The sequence below is a fragment of the Erpetoichthys calabaricus genome, chromosome 4, assembly GCF_900747795.2.
Source record: "Erpetoichthys calabaricus chromosome 4, fErpCal1.3, whole genome shotgun sequence".
Taxonomy (NCBI): Eukaryota; Metazoa; Chordata; class Cladistia; order Polypteriformes; family Polypteridae; genus Erpetoichthys; species Erpetoichthys calabaricus.
The window spans coordinates 187,746,770-187,754,971 of NC_041397.2; the positions used below are offsets into that span (position 1 = coordinate 187,746,770).

The 8,202-nt window shown below is 44.5% G+C and overlaps 1 protein-coding gene across 1 annotated transcript in view; it reads left to right on the plus strand.

The window, feature by feature from the left end:
* Nucleotides 1–8,202, plus strand: part of tmem131 (transmembrane protein 131) — a 165,678-nt gene that overhangs the window by 100,080 nt on the left and 57,396 nt on the right. The gene's annotated exons all lie outside the window — the stretch shown is intronic.

Genomic DNA, 8,202 nt, shown 5'->3' on the forward strand with positions numbered 1-8,202 from the left:
CAGGGAGCCTGGGTGTTGGGCCGACACCCAGGGAGTAGTCTTAGTGGTCGCTCCCGCTGAGTTTATAGTGAAGAGCGGGAGTGACCGGAAGGTGGATGACTCTCCGCGCAAGGCAGCAGGAGTCAGGACTTGGGGTGTGCATTCCCCATGTCGGCGCCCTGGTCGCTGTGGAACCCAAGTCGCTGTCTGGAGGAGCCTACTGGAGCAGGGGACGGTGAGGCGATCCAATCAGCTGAAGCAGGCAGGGAGATGGTCAGCTGCGTGTAGGGCGACTCCCCTGTTGAGAAGCAGGGTAGCCGCCATGTAAGAAGACACTGCGCTTTGTGTTTTGGTTTTAAAAGATTGCTTCCTGCATTATTTTAACCTCGTTGTTTTAAAGATGTTTTCTGTGGATTTTAACCTCCACTTTTCACTGTTGTTTTATGAATTATTTATTTAATGAAGACTTTTTAGAAGGCACTGCACTTTATTTAATTTAAACATTGTTTTTGATTGTTTTTAATAACAGCACTTTGCACTTTTGTACACCATCCCCTTGCTCCATTGTTGTGCCTCACTGCAAGCTCATCGGTGACATTACCGACGGTGTTGGGTTCAAAGGCTCCCAGATAGAAGATGGGATCATGCAGCGAACCCACATCATCTCACACTCTCATCTGCACATCTCCAAACCAACTCAATCTCGCCAACCTGAGCTGTCTCTGTAATGTACTTGTCCATAATCCTATCCATCCTTGTCACACCCAAGGCAAATCTTAGCAACTTTAACTCTGCCACCTCCAGCTCTGCTTCCTGTTTTTTGGACAGTGCCACTGTCTGCAACTCATATAACATAGCTGGTCTCACTTTCATCCTGTAGACCTTCCCTTTCACTTTTGCTGGTACCCGTCAGTCACTCTTCTCATCCCATTCCACCCTGCCTGCACTCTTTTTCACCTCGCTTCCACAATCTCCGTTACTTTGTAATATTGATCCCAAGTATTTAAACTCATTCACCTTTGCCATCTCTACTCCCTGCATTCTCGCCATTACACTGACCTCCCTCTCATTTACACACATGTATTCTGACTTGTTCTTACAGACCTTCATTCCTTCTCCTCTCTAGAACATATCTCCACCTCTCCAGGGTCTCCTCAACCTGCTCCCTACTCTCTCTACAGATTACAATGTCCTCAGCAAACTTCATAGTCCACAGGGTCTCCTGTCTATAATCTCGTCTGCAAACTTGTCCATCATGATTGCAAATTAGAAAGGGCTCAGAGCTGATCCCTGATGTAATCCCACCTCCATGTTGAATGCATCTGTCACTCCTACCACAGACCTCACCACTGTCAACACTTCCCACGTACATATCCTGTACAACTCTTACATACTTCTCTGCCCCTCCCGACTTCCTCATACAATACCACAGCTCCTGTAGTCACCCTGTCATGTACTTCTCTATCAACACCCTCGGAGCAAACATCGCATTTGTGGTGCTCTTACTTGGCATGAAACCATACTGCTGCTCACTAATCATCACCTCCCTTCTTAACCTAGCTTCCATTACTCTTTCCCATAACTTCATGCTGTGGCTCATCAGTTTTATCTCCCTATAGTTACTACAGCTCGGCATCCCCCTTACTCTTTAAAAATGGTACCAGTATACTTCTTCTCCACTCCTCCTGCATCCACACTTTCCAAGATCCATTAAACAATGTGGTTTAAAAACTTTGCTGCCATCTCTCCTAAACACATCCATGCTTCCACAGGTATATAATCTGGACCAAAGGCCTTTCCATTCTTCATCCTCTTCATAGTTGTCCTTACTTCCTCCTTGCTAATCCGTTGCACTTCCTGATTTACTATCGCCACATCATCCAACCTTCTCTCTCTCTCTCTCTCTCTTTCCCCCATTCTCTTCATTCATCAGCCTCTCAAAGTACTCTTTCCATCTGCTCAACACACGATGCTCACTGCTGATTAAATTTCCATCTTTATCCTTTATTACCCTAACCTGCTGCACATCTTTGTCAGCTCGGTCCCTCTGTCTAGCCAATCGGTACAGGTCCTTTTCTACCTCCTTAGTGTCTAGCGTCTCATACAACTCCTCATACGCCTTTTCTTTAGCCTTTGCCACCTCTCTCTTTACATTACACCTTATACTCGTCTACTTTCTGCATTTCTCTGACTATCCCACTTCTTGTTTTCCAATGTCTTCCTCGGTATACTCTCTTGTACTTCCCCATTCCACCACCAGGTTTTCTTTTCCTTCTTCCTGTGTCCAGATGTCACGCCAAACACCCTTCTTGCTGTCCTCCTTACTATTTCTGCTGTAGTTGTCCAGCTGTCTGCTAACTCTTCACTGCCACTCAGTGGCTGTCTTACCTCCTCCCTGAACTCAACTTTGCAGTCTTCCTTTTTCAGCTTCCACCATTTGATCCTTGGCTTTGCCCTCACTCTCCTCCTCCTCCTCTTGATCTCCAGTGTCTTCCTACAGATCACCATCGTATGCTGCCTAACTACATTTTGCCCTGACACCACTTTGCAGTCTTCGGTCTCCTTCAGATTGACCCTCCTGCATAGGATTTAATTCTACCTGTGTGCATCTTCCTCCACTCTTGTATGTCACCTTATGTTCCTCCCTGTTCTTAAAATATGTATTCACCACAGCCATATGTTCATCCTTTTTGCAAAATCTAATTAATCATCTGACCTTCTTCATTCCTCTCCTTGACACTATTCCTACCCATCACCTTCTCATCTACTCTGTTCCCTTCACCAAAATATCGTTTGAAATCCACTGTCCATCATTTTATCCAAGTCGCTCCAGAAATCTTCTTTGTCATTCATCGCACATCCAACTTGTGGGGCATATGCACTTAAAACATTCATCATCACAACTTTCCAGCTTCATAATCATCACTCTGTCTGACACTCTTTTCATCTCCAAAACACTGTTGACATACTGTTCCTTCAGAATAACCTCTACCCCATTTCTCCTCCCATCCACCAGGCCCGGATGAGTTGAATGTTGTTTTTGCTCACTTTAGAGCTCGCTAACACGGACAGGCCCGTGCGACCCCCCTGCAGCGCTGCAAGACTCTAGCCTGAGGTTCTCTGAGGATGACGCGAGGAAGACTTTTCCCCACTCAGCATCCGCAAAGCACCTGGCCCAGACTGAGTCTCCGGTCACGTTTTAAAAACATGTTGCGACCAGCTAGCTGCTGTCTTTACAGATATTTTTAACACATCTCTGAGAGTTTCATCTGTCCCCCACCTGCTTCAAGCACACAGCCATCATCCCTGTCCCAAAGAAAAATAACGTAGACTGCCCTAATGATTACCGCGCAGTAGCACTTACACCCATAGCCATGAAGTGCCTTGAGAGGCTGGTTCTAGAACACATCAAGGACATAATTCCTGACAGTCTGGACCTCCTCTAGTTTGCCTACTATTGCAACAGGTCCACTGAGGATGCCATCTCCATAACACTTTACACCACCCTGTCTCATCTGGAGAACAAGAACTGTTATGCTAGGCTGCTTTTTGTGGACTACAGCTCTGCATTTAACACAGTCATTCCATCCCAGCTCATCGCTAAACTCCTGGATCTGGGGCTTAACTCTTCACTGTACAACTGGGTACTGGACTTCCTCACCAGCAGACCTCAGCAAGTGCGTATTGGTGGAAAAACCCCCATCATCACCATCAACACTGACTGGCACCCTGCAGGGCACCGTGCTGAGCCCCCTGCTTTACTCTCTCTACACCCATGACTGTGTAGCTAAGTACAGCTCTAACACCATCCTCAAGTTTGCTGACGTTACCACTGGAATAGGTCTGATCAGCGAGGACGATGAGACAGCCTACAGGGAGGAGGTCAGACTCCTGTCAGAATGGTGTCAGGACAACAACCTCAGCCTCAACGTTAGCAAAACTAAGGAGATGATTGTGGATTTCTGCAAACAGGCAACAGAGCACAGCCCCATCTTCATCGGAGGTGAGGCTGTGGAGCATGTCAGCAGCTTTAGGTTCCTCTGAGTCACCCTCACTGATGACCTTAAATGGTCAAGTCACACTGCGGCAGTAGTCAAGAAAGCCCAACAACGCCTCTACTTCCTCAGGAGACTGAGTAAAGCCCGGATGTCCCCTACAACCCTGTGCAGATTCTACAGGTGTACTGTGGAATCCATCCTGATAGGATGCATCACATCCTGGTACAGCAACTGCTCAGTTCAGGACTACAGAGCTCTGCAGCGGCACAGCACAGCAGATCACGGGCACACGGCTCCCTGCGATCCATGACATCCACACTACACGCTGTCTCAGGAAAGTGAACCGTATCAGGCGCGACCCCAGCTACCCTGGACTGTCACTTTTCACCCTCCTCCCATCTGGGAAGCAACCTAAAGTCCATTCGGACATGCACCTCCAGGTTCAGGAACAGTTTCTATCCAACAGCAATCAGACTCCTGAACAATCAGTAACCTTGTGCACCTCCACTGCTACCTGCACATATACTTCTGCCACTGTCTCTATTTATTCCTAGGATTCTGTTTTTTTTTATTATTTATATTCATTCATTCATTTATTTATGTGTGGTTTTTTTTTTGTCTATGTTCACTGTCTGCAGGGGCACATGCAAGCAAGCATTTCATTGTACATGATACTTGTACACATGGCAATAAAGAATTGAAATTGAAATTACTCCACTTCCATTTAGTCCCTTGCACACACAATATATCAACCTTCCTTTTGTCCATCACATTGACTTACTCTCTCCCATTACCAGTCATACGGCAAACATTCAAAGTTCTTACCCTCAATTGCACTCTTTCCTTCCTCCTCTCCTACTGTCTCCAGACACATCTCCCTCTCAGCCAATGGTAGTCCATTTTCTGAAATCTGTATTGTCTGCATATTGATATGGCAAAATTTTACATCGGATCCCCTTCCTGACTTAACCCTCCCCATTTAACATGCTTAGAACCGGCACAAAGAAACACTGGTTTGTGCATCCCCTGTGGCAGTTGTACACTACAGTAATCCCTCGCTATATCGCGCTTTGCCTTTCGCGGCTTCACTCCATTGCGGATTTTATATGTAAGCATATTTAAATATATATCGCAGATTTTTTGCTGGTTTGTGGATTTCTGCGGACAATGGGTCTTTTAATTTCTGGTACATGCTTCCTCAGTTGGTTTGCCCAGTTGATTTCATACAAGGGACGCTATTGGCAGATGGCTGAGAAGCTACCCAACTTACTTTTCTCTCTCTCTCTCTCTCTTGCGCTGACTTTCTCTGATCCTGACGTAGGGGGATTGAGCAGGGGGGCTGTTCGCACACCTAGACGATACAGACGCTTGTCTAAAAATGCTGAAAGATTATCTTACCTTCTGTGCAGCTGCTTCCTGAAGCGACATGCTGCACGGTGCTTCGCATACTTAAAAGCTCGAAGGGCACGTATTGATTTTTGCTTGTTTGTTTTTCTGTCTCTCTCTCTCTCTCTCTGCTCCTGACGGAGGGGGTGTGAGCTGCCGCCTTCAACAGCTTTGTGCCCGCGGTGCTTGGCATACTTAAAAGCCAAACAGCCCTATTGATTTGTTTGCTTTTCTCTATCTCTCTGACATCTGCTCCTGATGCGCACTCCTTTGAAGAGGAAGATATGTTTGCATTCTTTTAATTGTGAGACGGAACTGTCATCTCTGTCTTGTCATGGAGCACAGTTTAAACTTTTGAAAAAGAGACAAATGTTTGTTTGCAGTGTTTGAATAACGTTCCTGTCTCTCTACAACCTCCTGTGTTTCTGCGCAAATCTGTGACCCAAGCATGACAATATAAAAATAACCATATAAACATATGGTTTCTACTTCGCGGATTTTCTTATTTCGCGGGTGGCTCTGGAACGCAACCCCCGCGATGGAGGAGGGATTACTGTATATGCTTTTTATATATCAGTATTACCTGCCAGTGGGCAAAAGGGCAAATAATCCATTGAGGGTGGTGATTGTGATATCTGGTAATCTTGATGGCTTTTTTTTTTTTTTGTAGCATTTGTCATAGAGTTCCTGATTGAAAAAGTAAGATGTCCCAGTGATTTTTTTTTTTTTCTCCTCTGCTGCTCTCACTACTTACTCTCTGCAGAGAAATCCAGTCTTTGGCATTACAATCCCAGTACCAGACAGATACAGGTGGTCAATACACCATTGTATGCTGCTTTTGTACAAAGTTGTGAAGGAGGAAGGGGCAAATGTTAGGTCTCTTTGTGTGCTGCATTATGTACAGTCACTTCTGTCCACTTTTGATTTGTTTTTGTTTTGATATATTAACCCCTTGAATAGGGAAGAGGTGTCTTGGGTCCTGGAGAGATTGTTATCTAAATGCCCAAAATGCCAGGAACTTTGTCTTCCTGATTTGATTCCACATTAGAGCCATTGATAGAGAGGGGATGGTGGGTGGCATACTTCTTACTGAAGTCAACAGTGAATTCCTTTGTTTTATCGACATTCAGGGTCAGATGTAAGAACAATTGTATCAGTCCACAAGTTGTTTAACCTCCTCTCTAAATACTAACTCATTGTTACCACTAAGGCCCATCACTATTGTGTCATCTGCGAATTCAATATTGTGGTTCATGCTGTACCTGACACAATAGTCATGGGTCTGAGAGTGAAGAGTAATGTAGTCAGGATGTAACCTTGGGAGTCGCATGTGATCAGAAGGATGGTATTTGATGTATCGTTTCCAAGTCATTCTGACTGGTGCCTGTGTGTTAAAGTCTTAACAGGCCCGTTGCAGTGGGAGGTTTCAGGTCTAGTAGAGCCAGCTTGTCTGCTAGGTCCTGAGGGATGATTGTATTGAATGTGGAGCTGAAGAGTTTAAAAATAGCATCCACATGTACATGACTCTGCCCACCATGTTTGCCAAGCTCAAGTGGAGTGTGGTGGATATGGCATCATAGGTGGAGTGGTTAGATCAATAAGCAAACTGGAGTGCATCCAGTGTGGGGGAGAACTTGGATGTTTTGTGGGCCCACACTGGGGTCTTGAAGCACTTCTCAGTCACTCCTAATATGATAAGGCAGGCAACTTTTGATCACTTTGTTTCTGGTACTATGTATATAGCATAGAAATCTAACAGAACAATTGCCTAGTTTAGAGAGGTGATTTAAAAGCATGTGCTTTTTGTTCAAGACATTCCCTGTGCACATTACCAGGTATGTTTTTGGCATTGCAGCCTTTTGTGGGTTGACTCTATTTAGTACCCTCTGAACATCAGCTGCATTTTTTTTCATAAGTTTGGGAGCCACTAGACAGATGGCTTGTGCTCATTACCTGTATGTTGAGGGAGGTGGCTGGATGGCAAGAAGATAGATTAATATGTTGGTGACAGTGTAGTACTGTTAATGTACCTACTGTGCATCCCTTCAGCAGCAATATAAAACCTGAAAACCTAGTCACTTCATGAGAATTTTTTAGTTGTACATAGACTAAACCGGTCTGCTAAGTTTCTTTCATGAATTTGGGCATATCTAAGCTAAATGAGAATAATTGTAGTGGGAAACATTTTGTCAAACTTTGTCAAAATTTAATAGCCTGCATTATACATATACATAGGCACAGAGAAATGTTTAATGAAAGAACCAACATATTTTACAAGGGCTTATGTTGAAATTGTACATAGTACAGGCCATAATACCACTTTATTACCCCTGATCACATAATTCCCCCCAGTTCACTTCTATTCAGTTAATGCGAAACTCTAAGAATATGGAACCAATGCAGGAAAACATTTGGCTTTCAATCTATGTCTCTTTATGCCACTATTATTTGTAATCCTGCTTCCCACCTTCACTCAGTGATACGACTTTACAAATGTGGAGTGTTTTGTTTGATCATGCTTTCTTTTGCTCTATTAATCAGACTTCCTTTAAATAAATATCCCCAAATCTAATTTGTATTGCTAGCAACCAAACAGGCACTTTGCCCAAAGTTAGTTTTCATACTTGCTTACAATCCCCTGGTTTATAAAATGTGTATCATTTCACCTGCTCATTCCAGTTCTCATCTCTTGACAAAGTGGGGTGGGCATGGGGGAGGGATCTGAACTGAAAAAATACCAGAAAATGCCTGCGTTTCTGCATTACATAGGGTACATGTCCTCTATATTAGTCATTAGTTCAGGTGCCGCCGAGAGTGGCAGCCTTTTCAGCAGCTCCGT